Source organism: Bos indicus x Bos taurus, chromosome 5 (genome assembly GCF_003369695.1).
Source record: "Bos indicus x Bos taurus breed Angus x Brahman F1 hybrid chromosome 5, Bos_hybrid_MaternalHap_v2.0, whole genome shotgun sequence".
Taxonomy (NCBI): Eukaryota; Metazoa; Chordata; class Mammalia; order Artiodactyla; family Bovidae; genus Bos; species Bos indicus x Bos taurus.
Window position 1 is genome coordinate 104,481,430 of NC_040080.1, and position 18,181 is coordinate 104,499,610.

Genomic DNA, 18,181 nt, shown 5'->3' on the forward strand with positions numbered 1-18,181 from the left:
GAAAATGTTTAAAAAGTCACTGTAGCTAATCATCTCATTTACAAGTCAACTTAAACATTTGGGCAGTAACATGTGTAGGCCAAGGTATGTTAGAATGGAATTGACACTTCCTAGTTCCCCAGGGATCTTTCACTTTGCTTGGCTGGCTCTGCAACTCCAGGAAATTGCAGCCAGACTCCAGTAAAAGAACAATTTGCCTGTTCTTACCTTAGCTGCTCTTTGCTTTTCAACCCTCAACTTATAGAAATCAAATCTATTACTCAGCAGGTAGTGCTTGCACAAATGAAAGATAAATTTTTCTTCTAGATAGGACAGATCAGTGAGACTCATAAAATATTAATGATGAAAGCTTTGGGAATTAGATATATCCCTGACCATAGGTTTCTCTTGACAGTGAAGCACAGTCAGTTTAACCCACTTTTTTTTTTTTTTCTGTAAGATTCCCATCAAGAATGATATGAAGGGAAAATAATGCATGATTTAAGATTCAGATGAGCACAGATTTTTTGAGAAAGGTAATTTTTCTGTCTTTCATTTTCTCTCATGTTTTGCATTCCTTATCTGCTGTAAATTTCAATGAGTGATGTAGTGTGGCTGATCTGATTCTTAAAGCTGCTCATGTGCTCATGACAGATACTGCTTGAGAATAATACAGAAAGTACACAGTTCTTCTTATTTAATTTAATATACAATAGAATAATAGCTCTGTGTGTGTGTTAGTGGCTCAGTCCTGTCCAACTCTTTGCAAACCTATGGACTGTAGCCCAACAGTCTTCTCTGTCCATGGAATTCTCCAGACAAGAATACTGGAGTGAGTAAGCATTCCCTTTTCCACAGGATCTTCCCAACCCAGGGATCAAACCCAGAACTCCTGCATTGCAGGCAGATTCCTTACCATCTGAGCCACCAGGGAAGCCCAATAATAACTGACATTTATATACTTGGAGCAATTCACTTATCCAAATAGAGATCTGTTGAATGCATATTCAAATATATATTAGTAAAGAAGTGCTCTGTATTCTTCAGAAAGTAATTGTTACAGATAGTTTTCACTTGCAAAGACTTATTATATTGAAAATCCTTCTAAGACTATTAAAAATGTACAATTAATTTTAGGTTTACTACTTTTTGTAGAATGCTTAGTCAATTACCATTACTGTGAGATTTTTTTCAACATACATTTTCATTTTATTCAGAAACAAAATTTACATTTATAACATTTAAGGATCATAGAAATTTATCATTCTCTTATTATGGCAACCTGAATACTTACTTACATGTATTTATAAATATGTATTTATACATTATATATTTACATATCCATAATGTTAAATATTCAAATTCTAAATATTGGACAGTTGTTGAAAATGATAAAATAATATTATTGACCAATTACTTTAAAAATTATTTGATTTTTATGCTAACAATAATTTTTTGCATGATTCATAATGTTTTTAATCATGCTAAAAAGCAAGAGTACATTAAAAGTAACTATGGTTCATAGTAATGCCTCACAAGGAAGACAACCACCAAAAATTTACCAAAGTAAATACAACTAAAACGTATCTATTAGAATTTGGCATATTAAGAATGCCATTTAAGATGCTATATATTAATAACTAGAAAAATAAAGCATATTTTTCATTCATACACTTATTTCTCTAAATAGAATAAATTCTTAAAATAAATTTGTTTTTATATTAAAATAACATTTATTAAAAGAAGGCATATGACTATCCAAGCAGAGAAATTTATTTTTGCTTAATTACCTTTATTTAATGAATATCTTATTTCATGAATCTTTTCTCAGGTACATCCCAATTATACTTTTCCTCACTATACATGTACAATTATACAAAATCCAAATGGAATCCTTATAAACCAGTAATGTGATCCTAATTAGGATCCTGTGTTTACAAAGCATGTTTGAGTCTCCAGTTGGTGATAAGCATACAGGAACAAATCCGCAGATTCCATTTTGTAAATCAGCCTTTTACAAAATTCATCAACACACTATAAAATATCAGATCTTTTGTTAAAATATATCTTAAAATATGTTTAAGGTCACATCACTAGTAAGTGAAAAGACTCAAGACAGGTCCATAACAAGACACCTGGTCCTGAAGCATATTATTACATTCTCAAAACCAATAATGTATTCATAGTTGCCTGGTCATCTGAACATCGTCTCTAGGGTCTAGAATCCCTTTATCAATATATTCCATTCATAAGTTTGAAAATAAACTCCATAGCCCAAATGGCCTGCTGTAGCCAAGTACCAAAGCTTGCATAGAATTAAACTCATTGTTACTACAGCTTTCTGTATGCCAAATTTTGGGATCTGGTCCCATCACTTCATGGGAAATAGATGGGGAAACAGTGTAAGACTTTATTTTTGGGGGCTCCAAAATCACTGCAGATGGTGATTGCAGCCATGAAATTAAAAGATGCTTACTCCTTGGAAGGAAAGTTGTGACCAACCTAGATAGAATATTCAAAAGCAGAGACATTACTTTGCCAACAAAGGTCCATCTAGTCAAGGCTATGGTTTTTCCTGTGGTCATGTATTGATGTGAGAGTTGGACTGTGAAGAAGGCTGAGTGCCGAAGAATTGATGTTTTTGAACTGTGGTGTTGGAGAAGACTCTTGAGAGTCCTTTCAACTGCAAGGAGATCCAACCAGTCCATTCTGAAGGGGATCAGCCCTGGGATTTCTTTGGCAGAAATGATGCTAAAGCTGAAACTCCAGTACTTTGGCCACCTCATGCGAAGAGTTGACTCACTGGAAAAAACTCTGATGCTGGGAGGGATTGGGGCAGGAGGAGAAGGGGACGACAGAGGATGAGATGGCTGGATGGCATCACTGACTCAATGGATGTGAGTCTGAGTGAACGCCTGGAGTTTCTGATGGACAGGGAGGCCTGGCATGCTGCGATTCATGGGGTCGCAAAGAATCGGACACGACTGAGCAACTGAACTGAACTGAATAGCTAGGCCTCCTTAAATCCTACCTCCTTTCTGCCTCACTCTAATAATTGTAGGTGCTACACTCTCCATGCTGAGATATAACCAATTATCTATAACAATAATAACTCCATATTTAGAAATGAATTATTTGAAATGAAAATTCTAAAATGACTGATACCATTTAAAAATATTAATATCAATCTCCAATTGCAACGGTTTTTGCTATATCAGGAAGCTACAAAAGAAAAAACAAAGTAGAAAAAAAGTGCAGCGACTCTAGAGAGGGTCTTTTTGACCACAGAAGCTAACCACGTTGCATCTAAGTAGAGATGAAAGAAGCTGATGGAGATGGCTGGAGAGGCAGAGAAATTTGTGCCTCAAGAGCATCTGAATTCTCACCATTAACTGTTGTGTAAAATAATGAATGTTTATATAGCATCAAACTTCAGAAAATAGCATTATTGTTTCCTTGGAGGTATCTAAGTAGCCCAGGAAAGCACAAAATATTTTAAAGTATCAGTTAAGTTCAGTTCAGTTGCTCAGTCGTGTCTGACTCTTTGAGACCCCATGAATCACAGCACACCAGGCCTTCCTGTCCATCACCATCTCCCGGAGTTCACTCAAACTCACGTCATCCAGTTGGTGATGCCATCCTGCCATCTCATCCTCTGTTGTCCCCTTTTCCTCATGCCCTCAATCTCCCCTAGCATCAGAGTCTTTTCCAATGAGTCAACTCTTCGCATGAGGTGGCCAAAGTACTGGAGTTTCAGCTTTATCATCATTCCTTCCAAAGAACACCCAGGGCTGATCTCCTTTAGAATGGACTGGTTGGATCTCCTTGCAGTCCAAGGGACTCACAACAGTTCAAAAGCATAAATTCTTTGACACTCAGCTTTCTTCACAATCCAACTCTCGCATCCATCCATGACCACTGGAAAAACCATAGCTTTGACTAGAAGGACCTTTGTTGGCAAAGTAATGTCTCTGCTTTTCAACATGCTATATAGATTGATCACAACTTTTCTTCCAAGGAGTAAGCATCTTATAATTTCATGGCTGCAGTCACCATCTGTAGTGATTTTGGAGTCCCCCAAAAATAAAGTCTGACACTGTTTCCACTGTTTCCCCATCTATTTCCCATGAAGTGATGAGACCAGATGCCATGATCTTCGTTTTCTGAATGTTGATCTTTAAGCCAACTTTTTCACTCTCCTCTTTCACTTTCATCAAGAGGCTTTTGAGTTCCTCTTCACTTTCTGCCATAAGGGTGGTGTCATCTGCATATCTGAGGTTATTGATATTTCTCCGGGCAATCTTGATTCCAGCTTGTGCTTTTTCCTGCCCAGCGTTCCTCATGATGTACTCTGCATATAAGTTAAATAAACAGGGTGACAATATACAGCCTTGACGAACTCCTTTTCCTATTTGGAACCAGTCTGTTGTTCCATGTCCAGTTCTAACTGTTGCTTCCTGACCTGCATGTAGATTTCTCAAGAGGCATGTCAGGTGCTCTAGTATTCCCATCTCTTTCAGAATTTTCCTCAGTTTATTGTGATCCAGACAGTCAAAGGCTTTGGCATAGTCAATAAAGCAGAAGTAGATGTTTTTCTGGAACTCTCTTGCTTTTTTTATTTTAAAATATAAGTAGTACTTTTAAGCCCAGTTGAGAAAAATGCAAAATAACAATATATTTGTCCTCAAATTGTCTTTACTTAAAGAATATGCACATGACTTTTAAGACATTATTAGAGACTACTCTTCATGTATTCATTGTGTTATAGACACACAATTTTCTTCTGAATAACTTTGTTAACAAAATCTGGCAGATAGTCAATAGCAAACTCTGTTCCAGTAAATGAATGTATAATGTTATAGCAGGAACAATCTCTTGAATGTTTTACACCTTTATAACTGGTGGAAAAATCAAAACATGGATAAACATGGAACAAACTAGCCCATACACTTTTTAGGTGACGTGAAGCTAACCTAAAGCTTACTGCAGTTACTTTCTAAAGACAAATAATTCTGTGCTTATGTGAAATATTGTAAAATATATCTAACTTATTAGCTAGCTCAGATAAAATCAATTATAATGTTAAAAGACATATATGTGTGTATTTTTATAGTATATAATGTAAGCTTCAAACATTTAATATGGCTACTTTTAATGAATAATTTAACCTAATATAAAGAAGTATTCTGTGAGATATTTATTAAATAATTATAGTAAATGTTCTTTCTATATTTTTCTCTCAATTTGGAAAACTAGAAAATATGAATATAATATGATTGCATGGGAATAGCAAATTATCTATAATAATTTTTATTTTACTTTTATAAATAACAAGAGGATTGAATTAGTAATATTGGACTTTCTTTTTTCCAGTATATCCACATTTTCTACACAGGACAGATTGTGACTACTTCTTTCTTAAGGTGAGACTGAATGTAATTCACAGTGGAATTTTGAGGGGCTATACTTTTTATATTTATTGAAGATATTTATCTTTTTATATTATCAAAGATATTCCACAAATCAAATTGTCTTAGGGTAGTTAGTTGTGGTGGTTTACCCACTTAGTCATGACCAACTCTTGCAACATCATGGACTATAGCCCACCAGGCCCCTCTGTCCATGGGATTTCCCAGGCAAAAATACTGAAGTGGTTGTCATTTCCGTATCCAGAGGATCTTCCTGACCCAGGGATCAAACCCATGTTTCCTACATTTCAAAGTGATCTCCTGCATTGCAGGCAGATTCTTTTCTTCTCAGCCTAAATCTGAGGGTATCTGCTTATTAGTTTTATATGCATATATTCTATTTGTTCAACAGTACTTTTTTCACTACAAACTCTGCTACTGCTGCTGCTATAAGTCACTTCAGTCATGTCTAACTCTGTGCGACCCCAAAGACGGCAGCCCACCAGGCTCCCCCGTCCCTGGGATTCTCCAGGCAAGAACACTGGAGTGGGTTGCCATTTCCTTCTCCAATGCATGAAAGTGAAAAGTGAAAGTGAAGTCGCTCAGTCGTGTCTGACTCTTAGCCACCCCATGGACTGCAGCCCACCAGGCTCCTCCGTCCATGGGATTTTCCAGGCAAGAGTACTGGAGTGGGGTGCCATTGCCTTTGGATGTTTATTGGCAACTTCTGAGTTTATCAAAGCATATAACTTGATGTTTTTATTAAAACTTGGAAATTTATTGATGCTAAAAGAAAAAAAAACACGTCATAGTTAGAACAATAATAAAATATTCTATTACAAGTAATACAATTAAGATACCTCGTGAAGCAAATGAATACACACACACAGAGAAGCATGTTAATATCTTTAAGTTTTTCCTAAAATGCAAGTATATTAGATTATTTTAATTACCAGGTACCATCATTTTTTTAAACAATGCTGTGGCTATTTTTGCTCTATTACTCCAAGAATTAGATATCTTATTATTGTATCATAAATTAATATTGTTTATTCACATATTCATCACTGTTTTTTCAGTGTTCCTTATTAGAACTTCCACCTTATCTATTTATCTGAAGTACATTTTTTAGGCTTTGCTTTAGTGAAGATTTTTCAGTTTTTCTATGTCTGAAAGTATTTTGTATTTGGCTCTTGTCCTTAGAAAATAATTTCTCTGAACTGTGAATCTACATTGTCAGGGATTATTTCTGATTGAAAAGGGGTACATACAAGGAACAATTAGAGGCATTGCATGTTTAGAGTCTCTTAAAATGCTAATGGTTAATTATTTATATTTTACAGATGAGGTAAATAGTGACATTTTTCTCTTTGGTCTTAGCTTAAAAGGCTATCCTCTGCTAAAACTTTAATTCAAACTATGTTTCTACCTCCACAGATCTCCAACCTTTTCCTTCATAATTCTGATATGATTCTGTTACTTTTTTCTCTTCCCTGGAGCAAGGACATTATCATATTAATATTACTAAACTATTAAGCCCTGTCAACAGTGAAAAGGAGTATGCGTGCACGTGTGCGTGTGTGGTCATGTCCAACTCTTGTGACCCATGGATTGTAGCCCTCCAGGCTCTGTCCGTGGGATTTCCCAGGCAGGAATACTGGAGTGGGTTACCAGAGATGGAGTATAGTCTTTGTTTGATTCTGCTTTTGAAGAAAACAAAAACACTTACTTTGGGTTCTTTTTCTAATCTTTTAGACTCCTTGAACACACAATATTAATTTTAGAGCCTTTGGGATTCTTGTAATTACTACTAATGCTTACTGTTTAACTAAGCAGGCAATTAATAAAGTGCCCATGTAGACTCTCTTATGAGAGAATATGGTAATTGGAAAAGGTAGCTAAATTTGGAGAGGACACGTTCACAAGTTTTTCTTCTCTCTAGTCATGTGAAAAATGTGTATATAAAGTAGCTGTTGTTGGCATTTTCCAGCATAAACATTTCAAACATTTTTGTTTACTCCCTTTGGAGCTTGGCACTTTCACACTGGTTAAAATTAGTCAGATTTATTTGTGGAAAATAGTATTAAAATGTTCATGTTTTTCATTATGAAACCCATTATTATTTTTTACTTTAAAATATAGCACATGCTATTTTTCCTGTTTTTTTTTTTTTTCCCCCAAAGATAATGTGAAAATACCATTAAAAATAATTCAAATATTCAAACAGTTATAACAAACTGTTTCTTGGGGTAGGGAGATTTTCAAATATAAATTTTAATCCATCAGAACTGAGATCACTTCCATAAGTTGGTTTATTGTGTAAATTTTATTTTTCAAGTTTCTAGTAGCAATTAAAATTCACAGTAATTTGTGTTGTCCCAAATACTTGTAATGTATGTAGTTAATTTTTCCTTTCAATGCAGCTCAGTTCAGTTGCTCAGCTGTGTCCAACTCTTTGCGACCCCATGAATCACAGCACGCCAGGCCTCCCTGTCCATCACTAACTCTCAGGGTTCACTCAAACTCATGTCCATCGAGTTGGTGATGCCATCCAGCCATCTCATCCTCTGTCGTCCCCTTCTCCTGCCCCCAATCCCTCCCAGCATCACGGTCTTTTCCAATGAGTCAACTCTTTGCATGAGGTGGCCAAAGTATTGGAGTTTCAGCTTCAGCATCAGTCCTTCCAATGAACAGCTAGGACTGATCTCCTTTAGGATGGACTGGTTGGATCTCCTTGCAGTCCAAGGGACTCTCAAGAGTCCTCTCTAACACCATAGTTCAAAAGCATCAATTCTTGGGCACTCAGCTTTCTTCACAGTCCAACTCTCACATCCATACATGACCACTGGAAAAACCACAGCCTTGAGTAGATGGACCTTTGTTGGCAAAGTAATATATCTCTGCATTGAAGGGTAGGGCTCTTTAATTACATATTCTACTTCATGCATTTCCACTTTTCCAACTATCTACAGCTAACTCAAAGAATTAAAGAAATAAGCAAAAGAAGCTATTGTAGTCAAATACAGTTGAATTATCCAGCTTCATATGTGAAATTTTAGTGAGCTATTATGCACGGCAGTATGCAGTATTAGCCCACAGAAAATTTTAACTCTTTATAATCCTTTCATCAGAGCAGATGTGTGGTCCCATATTACCTGTCTTTTGTTATAAACATAGACTTCTCAGAAACTGAGTAGTCATATCTCACATTTTATTCCAATTCTTTACATAATTTTAGAGCAGTGAAGCATATCCAGTTCAAAATCTTTCATTTTGATCTTCATAGAGTAAAATTTATGAGCAACTTAACCTCCCCAAGTGCATCATTACCACAACTCCACTGGGATTCTTCAACCTTCAACCTCAAGCTAAATTTGGCAAGACTTTGAATGGATGTTCTCTTAGTTAAAATTCTCAGCTTCTATATTTCTATATTCCATGGAAATTATTGCTTTCTATAAAATTGGCAAGTAAATATTTGCTTACAAAATAGAATGATATTGATCTGCATGTGTTTTAGAAAGGAAATAAGCCTCATTGTTAAAATATAGAATAATCAGACTCAAAATGACTCAGTATTATTCTATAAGTGAAAATACATATATCCACAGTCTATGGATCACAAGGCTTTAGAATTGCGATATACTAGGGGAATTATGTCATGAAGGACAAAACAGTGATTTTTATTTGAGGAACAAACTGCTATTCTCATAATGTAGAATGTTAAATCACCCCATTCCCATACTCTTGCCTGGAAAATCCCATGGACAGAGGAGCCTGGTAGACTGCAGTCCATGGGGTCACTAGGAGTCAGACATGACTGAGTGATTTCCCTTTCACTTTTCACTTTCCTGCATTGGAGAAGGAAATGGCAACCAACTCCAGTGTTCTTGCCTGGAGAATCCCAGGGATGGGGGAGCCTGGTGGGCTGCCGTCTATGGGGTCCCACAGAGTCTGACACGACTGAAGTGACTTAGCAGCAGCAGCAGCAGCAGCAGAATGTTAAATAAATAAGAAAAGTGTAGCAGTTCTCAGACTATTTTCTTTCAGGATCCTGTCTTAAAAATTATTGAAGACTCCAAAGAGGTTTGTTATGTGCATTTTACATTGATATTTACTGTATTAGAAGCTAAAATATAAATTTTAATATATTCATCATTTACTTGAACACTATTACTTATAAATAACATGTTTTATGGAAAACAGCTGCCTTTTTTAAGCAAAGCAAAATTTAGTGAGAAGAGCAGCATTGTTTTCTATTTTTGCTAATCTCTTTTATGTGTGGCTCAATAGGAGATTGTTGGGTCCTCCTTTCTGTACTGCATTCATTGTCTTTTGATATCACACCTTATGAAGACTTTGGAAATCTCCACTGTATGCTCTTGACAGAATGAGGACTAAAAGACAAAGTCTTAATATAATTATCAAAGTAGTTTTAACCTTGCAGTTGCACAGAAAAAGGTGATGGAGATCCCAGGTAACTGTTGATGACACTGGAAATTGCTGATTGGTGGCTTCAAACAGCAATGTACTTTCCCTCTGAGTTTCCAGGTTACCTGGACCATTCTGCCATCCTGGACTGGGCTTGACTATGCTCCTTGGCTTACTCATGTGTTTGCACTCAACTCCTCCATTGCCAGGAAGCTGGCCACTCTAGGAAGGCCTTGGCTCCAGCAAGCTAGCCTGGCCTGTTTCCATGCCAGTCAGTGTTCTAGAAGGGAAAATTGAAGCATGAAAGGCCTGAGTTCTAGGCTTAGATCTGAATACACTGTCAATTCTATGGCATTCATTTGGCTGAAATGTATCAAAAAGTCAACCCACATCCATATGTGGAAAATAGGCTCTATCTTTTGATGAGAGAAGTTACAGTCATATGAAAAGGTGGTACATAACACAAAAGAATTTGGGGCATTTTGTCAATTAACCATAGCATCCTAGCTAAGCCTTCTCCTAAAGAAGGTAAAGGTAACTCTTTGCCTCATTTTCAATGTATTTAACTCTCTTGTATCTACCGTAGGAATCTGAAAGGACATACTTATAAATAATAGTGTTATCATTTAAAATGTATTAGTTTGGGCTCTACATTGTCAATACTTACATATAACCAGGGCTTCAGATATAACCAGGTCCTGACACATGAAAGTGAAAGTGAAGTCGCTCATTCGTGTCCGACTCTTTGCGACCCCATGAATCACAGCACGCCAGGCCTCCCTGTCCATCACCAACTCCCGGAGCTCACTCAGACTCACGTCCATCGAGTCAGTGATGCCATCCAGCCATCTCATCCTCTGTCATCCCCTTCTCCTCCTGCCCCCAATCCCTCCCAGCATCAGAGTCTTTTCCAATGAGTCAACTCTTCGCATGAGGTGGCCAAAGTACTGGAGTTTCAGCTTCAGCATCAGTCCTTCCAAAAATGCTTACGTCCAGCCAGTTGTTGTAATGTGGGAATGCAAGTCCATTATTGCTGTATACTCTAATTAAAAAAAAAAAAAACTAGACGTTTATATAAAATTCTTCCTTTCTCACATATTTCATGGACCAAGTCAATTCTGTTAGAACCTAGAATCTCCCCTAGCTGGTTATTTTTTTGAAACTTGGATCATTTGAACATTGCAGATGTTGTCATGAAATTTCCATTTTTTATGCTTTGTTTCAATTGATATATTGCTTCATTATTGCTGTTCATTCATATTGATATTGATGTATGAATATTGATATCATACATATTCATAATCTAGTCTTGCTGTCTCTTTAAAAATTTATGCAATCTTTGGCTCTCATGCATTAGAATGTAGGAACATCCTAAACAAATTTAACTCAAATAAAACTGTAAAAGGTAAGCAAAAGCCAGAGAGAATGTGAGAGATACAGAAATAACAGCTTACATAAATTTGTGTTAGGCAGTTTTACATTCCATTTCACTTGGTATACCTCAGTGACATGAGAATGCAATGGGAGATGTAAGTCTGTTATTCCCACTGTTATCACTAGTTCCCATAGGTGAACATCTTACTCACCAAACAGAATTTGATTCTAGTGCTTAAGATGCATGTATCGCATGTTGTTGTTTAGTCACTAAGTCGTATCCAACTCTTGCAACCCGGACATAACTCACCAGTCTCCTCTGTCCATGGGATTTCCTAGGCAAGAATACTGGAGAGGGTTGCCTTTCATTCTCCACAGGATCTTCCCAACTAGGAATCGAACCTATCTCTGGCATTGCAGGTGGATTCTTTACTGTTGAGCCCCAGGGGAAGCCCACAAACCTAGATAGATTACATTTGATTCTCAATAGAAAAAGCACAATCATTTATAATGTGGAAAGAATTACTGACTATGGTGAATGCAGTTTTAAACAGAATATCAATCTGAAGCATAGCATGATAGTTCTATTTCTCCCATATTTGATTATATATGTTTTATATTTTACTTTGTGATTTTGGATTTAATGACTACATAAGACACTATGATTTTAGACTTAAAGGCATTTCAAATCTTGAAAAGGAAACCTCAACCTAGCCTTTGTCCTATCAATAAGTTAAATATGTCCCTTGGAGTCCCTAGCATTAATATTTTTCCTTATGCATAAATTGTGTTTGAACTAATGATCTTCGCATTTCGATGTATCTTGACTATTCTATGACTATCAGCTTGACTTTTAGGTCATTTTTAAAATAATTTAGGACTTCCCAGGTGGCACTAGTGGTAAAGAACCCACCTACCAATGTAAGAGACATAGAGACAAAGGTTCGATCCCTGGGTTGCAGTATTCCTGCCTGGAGAATCCTATGGACAGAGGAGCCTGGCAGGCCAGAGTCCATAGGGTGGCAAAGAGTTGGACATGACTGAAATGACTTAGCACTCATGCATATGCTTTGAATCACTGAGTAAATGATAAACATTTACCTCCAGATTACAATATAACTAATATTCTATTAGAAAGTAATACATAAATATGTGTTGTAGCTAATCAGCTTTTTGTCTTGCCTCTTCAAACTTCTTTAAAAAAAAAAAAAAAAAAACAACGCTTTGTGCATAAAAGATTTCTCAACAAATGTTTGTTGGTCATTGATACAGGTGAACTTTTCAATTTGTTTTTTCTGTCTCATGCACAAGTAGTTATACCCCCTAATATTTAGACACATTACAAGCTTCACAGTAGAGTGAGGATCTCTTGCAAAGACTATATTCGTTTTTATTCCACAATCATACAGATTTCAATTTCAGTGTTAGTCTGCTGCTGCTGCTAAGTCGCTTCAGTCATGTCCGACTCTGTGTGGCCCCATAGACAGCAACCCACCAGGCTCCCCTGTCCCTGGGATTCTCCAGGCAAGAATACTGGAGTGGGTTGCCATTTCCTTCTCCAATGCATGCATGCATGCTAAGTCATTTCAGTCATGTCTGATTCTGTGCGATCCTATGGACAGCAGCCCACCAGGCTCTGCTGTCCACGGGATTGTCTAGGCAAGAATACTAGAGTGGGTTGCCATTTCCTTCTCCCTATATCAGTCTAAAACACAATATCTTAGCCTTTTCAAGATACTTTCACAAAATACCACAGCTTGAATAGTTTATCAACAACAGACATTTATTTCTCATTAAAAATTATGTTTTCAATGCTAGAAAAAATAAACTTGGACTTCCATAATGTTCATTTTAATAGGATTATAAGACAACAAATGTTTGTCTAAGTCAGTTGCTACTTGCAATTAAGAAATTTGCTTATTATCATTAAACAGTCATTTATAAGCTGTCCTTCCAAATACAGTTATATGCAATTAAAATTAACCCCTAGACACAATCTATTCTGTTCTATTCTGTAACCATTACACTTTCACAGTTCTTTCTAATGTTAATGAGAAGTTACACACCTTCGTCAATGAATAAAAGGACAACTCTTGTAAAGTTCCTCATTAGCTGAAATAAACTATCACTAATATCACAGGCAATAGATTTAAATTAGGTAGGTGACTCCTTCCTCACTGAAGAAAATGAATCCAAAGAAAAAGAATAATTACTAATCATCAGGAAGTATTTTAGCAAGTTCTGAGACCCAGCCTCCTGACACATTGTAAAGCACGAGATGATTACTGCCACAAGAAGCAGAAGGGAAATTTTGTGTTATCACACGGTGAGAAGACTCAACAAGTTTTTACCAGCCAGGATCTATGCTCAAGTAGTTGAAAAGCAGTTTGCATATATTTAAATACTAGGTTATTTACAAAGCGTACTGAAATAAGCACTGGCCCAGAAATGTTTCCATTATGTTAAATAGCTGTTCTCATGTGTGGTAGCAGATCTGGTCCCAGCCTCCGACTGGCTGTGCACTGCCTTTTTTCCCCATGACTCACCCTACTTTTTAACCCTATATTTGTTGACCTGACATTAACATTTACATTTGCCTTAAACTATAACAAGACCTGATGGGGCTGGAGACCTTTTCTAATATGAGTCATTCTATTTAATTCATTGTATGATTTCAATGCTGAACTGTGTGGTACTGTTGATGTAAAAGGTATAGAAAGCTTATGAAAACACAGAATCAGTCACCTCTTTATTACTAGTAGTAAATAATAATAAAACAGCCCCCACTGATTACATTTAAGAAACTTAAGAAAGTATAGTATGCTTAAGAAAGTATACTTTGATTATATATAATTATATCTCAGAGTCATCAATAAAGTCAACATTTACACATCTGTAGTCTACTTTGTGGCCGCCAGATGGTTAGATTTGGAAATTTAAGCAGGAATAATTTCTACAGGTTTTGAAGTAGAACTGTGAACTAAATGGGAGCGGTTTATTCAACTGATTATTTTGGGGTACAGAATTAATCTAATGGACTTTTCTGGGGTATGTGCCAAGTCCTCGTTGCTTTGTTTTCTCCTATAATTAAAGAAATAACCCTTGAACTAAGTTGTTAATGTGCCAGTTTTAAAATGAAGAGCCTGAGGATTAAGACCTTGCCTAAAATCACACAGCCAGTAGTAGAAAATCCAGGATGCAAATTCAGGTGTATCTAGCTTCCACAGTATCTCTTTCAAGCAAATGAGGATGAGATTTAGAGTTGAATTTTAAGAGTGAATTGGGGCTAATTAACAATGCATGTGCTCAGTCATTCAGTTGTGTCCAACTCTCTGTGACTCCATGGACTGTACTCACCAGGCTCCTCTGTCAAGGGGATTCTCCAGGCAAGAATACTGAAGTGAGTTGTCATTTCCTCCTCCAGGAGATCTTACTGACCCAAGGATCAAACCCTCATTCATCTCTTGAGTCTCCTGCACTGGCAGGCAGATTCTTTACCACTGAATCCCCTGTTTTCTAAGCGTTAAGAGGCAATTAAGCAGGCAAGGAGAAAGTAAATCAAGACACAGAAAACAACAGAAACAATGATAGGGCACAGATGATAAGGTAAATGGCATAATTTAAGGAGTAGATACCAGTAGCCATAATATTGTTAGAAAGTAATCCCAGAAAAATAGATTAGAAATGCAGGCAGTAGCCCAAATACAACGCACCTCACATGAAGTGTTATGGAGGTATAAATCATTCAAAGATTTTAAACACAAAAAGCAGAATTGTAATGAATCTTTAGAAAAATAATGCTATTATAACAATATGTTTGATGAATTGTAGAAGTGAAGGGATGTTGGTGGGTCTTTTAGACTCCTGGACCCAATTTCAAGGTTTGTGTGTCGGAGGGTATGGGGTGCTTTTCTCATAACATCAAACAATTCTCAGACACCAGCAAATTGTCCAAGAATTAAACTTGATTCTGACACTGTCTACTGGGAAATAGTGTCAGATCCTGCAGGTTGAGGGCTCACACTGCTTCACAATACCCCACCACCACCACCACCACTTCAGATGCCAGTTACAAGCCCAAATTCTTACCTATGCTTCTAACCAACTGGCTGAAGCTCAAAGGTTCCCTAGACCCCTTCCCAGGATTGATTAATTTGTAAAGTGGCTCAGTACTCAGAAAAACATTTCACTTACTAGATCACCAGTTTAATATAGATTGATACAGAGGGATTTAATACAGATGGAAGAGATATCTAGAACAAGGTATAGGGAAAGGATGCAACATTTCCACACCCTCTCTAGATGTGCTACTCTGCTAGCACCTACACATGTCCATCAGCCTGGAAGCTCTCCGAACCCCACTCTTCTGGGTTATTTTAGAGGCTTCATTACAAAGGCTTGGTTGATTAAATCATTGACCATTGGTAACTGATTCAACCTCCGGTCCCTCTCATCTCCCAGGCAGTCTGGAGGTGGGACTGAAATTTCCAACCCTCTAATCACATGGCTGGTTCTCCTGGCAACCAGCTCCCATCCTTAGTGCCTTCCGCAACTTGCCTTATTAACACAAGAGACATTTTAAAGCTTTTAGCACTTAGGAAATGCCAAAGGTTTGGGGAGCCTTAAGCTCGGAACTATGAACAAAGACCAAAGATATATTTCTTATAGGTCATAGTATTGTAAAAGTGATCTCAAGTGACCTCAACCTGAAGGAGCTGAAGCAGGATTTTGGTTCCCCACCAGAGAGATTGAGGTCAGGCCATGGCAGGGGGAGCATTGAGTCCTAGCCACTAGGCCACAAGGGGTCAGTGGCCAGTGACATCATCCTAGCCCATCAGCTGTGTAGAAATGAAGAAGCTGTGTAGAATGTAGAAATTTCCACAAAGAAACAAAGTGGTGAAGCAAGGTAAGTATTTAATAGGACATAAAAAGGGTACCTGTGGACAGGCACATGGGTGGGCTCAGAGAGGGAGAGAGAGGGTCAAGGCCTAGCAGTAGTTTGAATAGCTTTTATGGGGCATTCCTTCCAATTTCCTTTGGCCAGTCATCTTGCTTTGCCTGATTCTGAGTCTGCATTTGGTATATCTCAGGGTCCTCCCATGTATACACACATGTCTCTTAGCCATGATCGATTATAGCCAAGAGGCCTATGGGGAGGTTGCCATCACTTACTAGGAGGTGTTACCTTCTCCCTATTGATCACCAAGGAGACTTTCTGCACATGTGTAGTCAGGAAGGTCTCCATGACTTCCAGAATGAGAAATATATGGTCTCTTACCTGGGCAGAGCTCAGCTTCTCCTCCCTCCTGCTATTTTGGAGTATCTCTCAACAGTGGACAAAAGTCATTCATCCTGGGGCCCATCTATCTCCTGCCTCAAAAGGGCAATTAAGGAAAAACTGCAAACTGTGTGTGCTCAGTCATGTCTGACTCTGAAATCCCATGGACTGTAGCCCACCAGTCTCCTCTGTCAATGGGATTTTCCAGGCAAGAATACTGGAGTGGGTTGCCATTTTCCTCTTCCAGGGGATTTTCCCAACCCTGGGATCTTAGCTGAGTCTCTTATGTCTCCGGCACTTGCAGGAAGATTCTTGACGACTTGTGTTGCCTGGGAAGCCCTGGTTAAGTAAAACCCAATAGCAATCAACATGGGCATCTGAGTCCAAACAACCTTGTTAAGCCAATCTATTCTAGAGTAATTCTGAAGATTAAATATAAAATCTTTGCAAAGCACATATCTCTATTCCTGGCAGATAATGATCCTTGAAAAATATTAATTTCTGGGATATTCTGGAATTAGGAATTAATTTGATCATTTAACAGATATTTGTTAAGGGCTTACTGTATGCCAGAACTCTTCAATGAAATAGGCGTCAGTTTAGTTCAGTCGCTCAGTTGTGCCCAACTTTTTGTGACCCCATGGACTGCAGCACACCAGGCCTCTGTGTCCATCACCAGCTGCTGGAGTTTACCCAAACTCATGTCAGTTGAGTCAGTGATGCCATCCAATCATCTCATCCTCTGTTATCCCCTTATCCTCCTGCCTTAAATCTTTCCCAGTATCAGTGTCCTTTCAAATAAGTCAGCTCTTCACATCAGGTGGCCAAAGTATTGGAGTTTCAGCTTCAGTATCAGTCCTTCCGTTGAACACCCAGAAATGATCTCCTTTAGGATGGACTGGTTGGATCTCCTTGAAGTCCAAGGGACTCTGAAGAGTCTTCTTCAACACCACAGTTCAAAAGCATCAATTCCTTGGCGCTCAGCTTTCTTTATAGTGCAACTCTAACATTCATACATGACTACTGGAAAAACCATAGCCTTGACTAGACAGACCATTGTTGGCAAAGTAATGTCTCTGCTTTTTATTATGCTGTCTAGTTTGATCATAACTTTCCTTTCAAGAGGTAAGCATCTTTTAATTTCATGGCTGCAATCACCATCTGCAGTGATTTTGGAGCCCCCAAAATAAAGTCAGCCACTCTTTCCCCATCTATTTTCCATGAAGTGATGGGACCAGATGCCATGATCTTTGTTTTCTGAATGTTGAGCTTTAAGCCAACTTTTTCACTCTCATCAGGGGGCTCTTTAGTTCTTCTTCACTTTCTGCCATAAGGGTGGTATCGCCTGTGTATCTGAGGTTATTAATATTTCTCCCGGCAATCTTGACTTCAGCTTGTGCTTCCTGCAGCCCAGCCTTTCTCATGATATACTCTGCATAGAAGTTAAATAAGCAGGGTGACAATATACAGCCTTGATGAACTCCTTTTCCTATTTGGAACCAGTCTGTTGTTCCATGTGCAGTTCTAACTGTTGCTTCCTGACCTGCATACAGGTTTCTCAAGAGGCAGGTCAGGTGGTCTGGTATTCCCATCTCTTTCAGAATTTTCCACAGTTTATTGTGATCCACACAGTCAAATGCTTTGGCATAGTCAGTAAAGCAGAACTAGATATTTTTCTGGAATTCTCTTGCTTTTTTGATGATCCAGCGGA

General features: G+C 37.8%; 1 protein-coding gene across 4 annotated transcripts in view; it reads left to right on the top strand.

Moving 5' to 3' along the window:
* MGAT4C (MGAT4 family member C) overlaps nucleotides 1-18,181 on the top strand; it is a 772,354-nt gene that overhangs the window by 686,422 nt on the left and 67,751 nt on the right. For 2 of the 4 annotated variants that reach the window (XM_027543212.1, XM_027543215.1), the window contains one exon: nucleotides 5,353-5,402. The exons of the other annotated variants lie outside the window; for them this stretch is intronic. The gene's annotated coding sequence lies outside the window, so the exon portion shown is untranslated. The remainder of the gene's footprint in view (nucleotides 1-5,352; nucleotides 5,403-18,181) is intronic. 4 annotated transcript variants of the gene reach the window in all.